We start from the raw sequence: 5190 nt of genomic DNA on the forward strand, positions 1-5190 counted from the left end.
GCTACCATGTGTTTTACACTGTTATTAATGAATCAATTTTCTGTATACATGTACATGCTGAAGCCTTTATTTCACTTTGTCTTCTGTGTTCATGCTTCGATCCATACTTTCATTGGTAGTATAATGTGGAGGGGGTCTGTCTCCCTTATATTTTGTGTTTATAGTACCCTTTCAGTTTCTGAGTGCTTTGTGTCATCGGTGATGGGGAAAGTGCTAAGCCCAAGGGGCCTGTGTGCATGGGAAACCATGGCCTTCAGCAGCTACTACAAGCTGGACAACCTGGCCGGGAGCCCTCTTTGACGTAAATCGGCTGGGTCAGAGCAAGCCCACCAGCCTGCAGCATGACAGTGAGGATGTCTAAAGGAAGAGAGCTGAGGCTTTTGGATAAAATAACACAGATTTATATCTTAATTTGGTTCAGAAAGAAAATCATTGAATGATTCTCTCAGGGGGGGTTTTATCATTTGAGAAAATAATTTAGCTTGCTTTCCATTTCTACTGTCTCCCTTCTATATATTTGTATGATTTGTAAAATAGTCAAAGATTGGGATCCATTTTTAAGGTTGATCGTTCTGAATTTTCCATCATAATCATTGAGAAATGTTCTGCAATTTTACATAATTTTGCCTGTAGCTGGAACACCAGCGTGGTTGATGGGTTCACTGTCAAGGGCAGACCCACCTGTATTCTGGCCAAGATCGACCTTCAAAGGCAAAGGAATTCCAGGTATAATAAAAAAATTATAGTGAAAGAGCACCAGGATTTTTTTATAATTGTCAATTACTGGTAATTAGTCCAGGTCCAGGCCTTAATTTCTCAAAATAAATAAGAATTTCAAAATTGAAGAAATTCCAGGTCACATTGAAAAGACTTGAGAAGTTCCAGATTTAATTCCAAAGACTTTGGCATACAGTACCCGCAACGTTATTTTTTACAATCCTATCCTATCGTATCATGTATCATGTGCACGGATTGACATTGCATATTGGACATTTACGAAATAGGTACATCGACACACCGTATTATTGACATTTACATATCAAAGCTATAAGCCTACAATGATGCTATTAATTTCACTACACTTTCCTTAGTTTGAATAATCTGTGTCTCAGTAAAGGCCCTCACAACAGTTAGAATGCCTCCCTTAAACCCGTAATGTAGCAGAAAATTGCAGATCCGCTCCGGAACGATTTTGGAGAAAATAAATGAATTATATATATATATATATATATAGAATTCAACACTTTTTCACCAGTGTACACATATTTTCTTTGCAACAGAGAACGGAATGCATTCTATCGTAAAACTGGGTCCGTAGGACATTGTTTATACGATAAAACATATTCTATGTTCAATCTCCTAAGATAATGTGAATTTTTTTGCATGTTATCAAATATTTTTTGTCTTCATGAAGACAAAAGTAAGTACTTAGTTGAAATGTATATTTGTTACTGTATATAGGGAAATATTCACCCCTGTTTTATTTTCGCCCCTTTCGTCATCGTTATCACCGGGCGAATTTAAAACTGGGCGAATTCCAATGTTCCAATTTATCTCTTTAGTAAACATGCGTGTCTGGGCGAATTTAAGACGAAAATAACATAGGGCGAAAATAACTCTGTATACAGTATTTTATACTTTCTCTCATAAGAAATCATTAATATATATATGAACAGAATATATAGCAACTTTCCAATTAAAATTTACCCGTATTTGTATTATCATTTCTGAGTTTATTCATGCAAATATGATGTTGTGGAAACATAAACTAAAGATCCCGTTAGCGTGAATGTATTGCGCAAGATTTTAAAATAAAAAAAATCTAGATGATTTCCGGGATTTTTTGAGGAATTTAATTTCGTTAATCATTAATTAGCGAAGCTTAACTGAGAAAAAATAAAAACAAATTGATAATCTTCAAGTACCAATGATGTTTAAAATATATAAAACAAAAGACAGTATTCTTCTGATTTATCGGTATTAAAGCCCAAAATTTTGGAAACCTACTGCCCATATTCTTTAATTTGCTCAGTTATAAGAAATGAGAAATCAAATAATCCACTGAATGGGTTTCTGACCATTAAGACTTTCATACCAATATAAAAGTAGGAACGCATGATGTAATATTAAGAAAATCTTTCAAAAGTTATGATGGAAGATTTCGGTTACCTTAAATTGAAGTATAGATTATATTGTGATACGTAGATATTCTCATTTAAAAAAAATTAAGTCAGTATTATGGCAATTATGCTAGATATTGTATCATCAAGTGTTATAATGATAATATGCTGGATATTGCATCATCTGCATGTTTTCAATACTTTTACGTATATAGGAAGCCTTCTCTGACTGCATGGTTCATTGGATGCTTCATCGCTGAGCAGAATCTTGTTGGGGTGGGGATTGTCTGTGGAACCCGTGGAAGGACCATATGCCATTCATCTCCACATTCGCCTGCTTCCTGACCAGGCCCCGGGGCCATAAAACTTAGACGAGCTCACTCTTGATCTAAGTCTCACTCTTCCACTATGTATTTCCTTTGTAAAAGTGAGACTTAGATCAAAAGTAATTAAGCTCATCTAAGTTTTATGGCCCTGGAGCCAGGGCTTTTGATCAGATCAGAATGGGGGCCATCTCACAGACTAATGCCAACTTTGTGGGCTCTCACTCTGGAGTGTCTATTGGTAATTTTTAAGTGATGGACGAGTTTGCCCATTATAAAAGTAACAACCTGGAGTCCATGAAATTATGTATATATATATATATATATGTTTCTGAAGTAATATGAACATTATACAATTATGCAAAACCATTCACTGACCATAAAAGTCAGTTTTCAATTAATTTAAAATATATTCTATTGCTACAAATTTCACAATTGAAAATCAGGTTAATATTTTTTTTTGGTGAAAACTTCCCTGTAATTTTATTGATGTTAACCTCCTCACTTTGAATACAGTATACCAAAACAAAACATGCATCTGCGTTGAAATATATCCTGTATGATTAGTATGTATTTTGTGAAAATATCTCTGTACAGTAACTTGATTGGTACATGTATTTACTTGACCCCCATAGGAGAAGATGGTCCCTCCCAGATGGCACTAGAGGACCTGTCCATGTTCCGCAGTATCCCTGGCTCCACGGTGTTCTACACGAGCAATGACGTACATGTCCACGGAGAGGGCCGTTGAGCTGGCAGCTAACACCCCCAGGGTCAGCTTCATCAAAACCAGCCGCCCTAACAGTCCCATCATTTACTCCCCAGACGACAACCTACAGATTGGCAAAGCCAGGGTAAACCTTAATTTATTGTTCTCTGCTTGTTCTCTGATGAAATTCTGCATTGCTATGGTTCTTAAATTAGATTACGGTCTTTATTGAATTTTTAATAAATGTCAAATGTTACAATAACCTGAACAGGTTCAATATTGTTATATTTTTCTAATTGTTAAGTTAATGAATTCAAAGTGTATAGGTATTACATTATTAGCTCACCTAAAAGCTCAAGTGAGCTTTTCTGATCCCATTTTGTCCGTTGTCTGTCTAAGTGTCTGTATGTCCATAAACTTTACACATTTTCAACATCTTCTCAAGAACCACTGGGGAAATTTCAACCAAACTTGGCACAAAGCACCCTTAGGCAAAGGGGATTCAAAGTTGTGAAAATTAAGGACCATGCCTATAGCATTTAAGGAATGAATTTAATTTTGACGTATATTATATCGTATAACATACGTCAAAATTAAATTCATTCCTTATAATTTAATACTTAAAACAAAACGAACTCTCCATACCATTTTCATGCTTTTGTTTTAACCGTAAATGACATTTCAAACTACCCGCGCATTAGTACAACATCGTTAGTAACAGGTGACCCAGATTAGAACGAAGCAATGGGTGGCGGCCATATTTGAATTTGGTGTTTGGACGCTGGTTCGCGTCTTCACAGTTTACTTCTCAAAGTTAAAGTTGAATTAGACTTAAAGTGTGAAAGTGTGGAGATTGCAGGGACAGGCCTCTTGGGGCCCTTGATGAAGCATGCGTCAAGTTCATGTTCAGAGATCGACTTGGATATTGGGAGCGGTGTGTGAAATGACGGAGCATGCTGAAAATGGAGTTTGTATTTTGCCGCTTTACAGTAAGTACAATATATGTCATGTACACTAAGAGTTTCGCTCATTTGTTTGCTCTGAGCCATCGAGATTGTAACTGTTAACAGAGGATTCATATTTACAATTTATGTTTTATATCCCGACATCGATTATTAACCTGTTAACAGTCTATAGTAATGGGGGGGGGGGGGAGATAGCTAGCTCAATCAGATGGAAATCTGCTCGCCAAATGTTTTTAAGAATATTAAAATCACACCAAAATACCACCATAAACCTAGATAGCTTAAAAGTAAAGTGCTCTGAAAAGAGAGATTTGGGTGCAATTCCCATTCTGGGTTAAAATTTGGTGTTTTGGTAAATAAGGCACTTATTTATACTATGGTATAAAATTTATTGATATTTGTTTATTCATTCTTTTCATACATGTACCTTGAAAAAGATTCAACTCCCCCTCAAGTTTTGTGTTGCTTTTCATAGAAATTCAATTTTATCTGTCTTGAAGTTGTTTCAGTTCCATTTGTGAGATATTTTTAAATCACTTTTAATTTGTTCAATTTGGAAAGGTTGGAGCATATTTTTTTTTTATTTATGGTATGCAATTGAAAAGAGATAAACTTGGTCATATTCTATTTATTTACTATTATAAACACATGCATGCAAGTGTACATGTAAGGTTTACATGTAAGAAAAAAACAAAACAAAAAAAACAAAAGTAGATCTGGATAGAGGTTGTCAAGTGGGTGTGTCCCCATACCAAAGTATGTTATACAAAATAATACATGTCCCTCCATCTGTATCAGCCAATCAAATAAGGCATTACAACCAAAATTAAATTATATTTATATGATCCAAGGGAAGTAACTGTTTCTTTATGTATGTTGCATTTGACCAAATGCAAAAATTGAATGAATGCTGGTTGTTGAAACTTATGGCATATAATTTCAAAGTGCGTTACTTACTTGGACATCAGAATATTGCAGATGCATTGTCACGTTTAATGGAAAACAAATTAACCTGTGGAAAACAGTAACTCTGTGGAGACTGAACAATATGTGAAATTTATAGCGAGGGAAGC

The 5190-nt window shown here is 35.2% G+C and overlaps 1 pseudogene; it reads left to right on the top strand.

Moving 5' to 3' along the window:
- The first annotated feature begins 236 nt into the window (after positions 1-236).
- On the top strand, positions 237-3384 carry LOC136275982 (transketolase-like protein 2; annotated as a pseudogene).
- The last annotated feature ends 1806 nt before the right edge of the window (positions 3385-5190 follow it).

This window comes from Magallana gigas, chromosome 1 (assembly GCF_963853765.1).
Source record: "Magallana gigas chromosome 1, xbMagGiga1.1, whole genome shotgun sequence".
Lineage (NCBI taxonomy): Eukaryota > Metazoa > Mollusca > Bivalvia > Ostreida > Ostreidae > Magallana > Magallana gigas.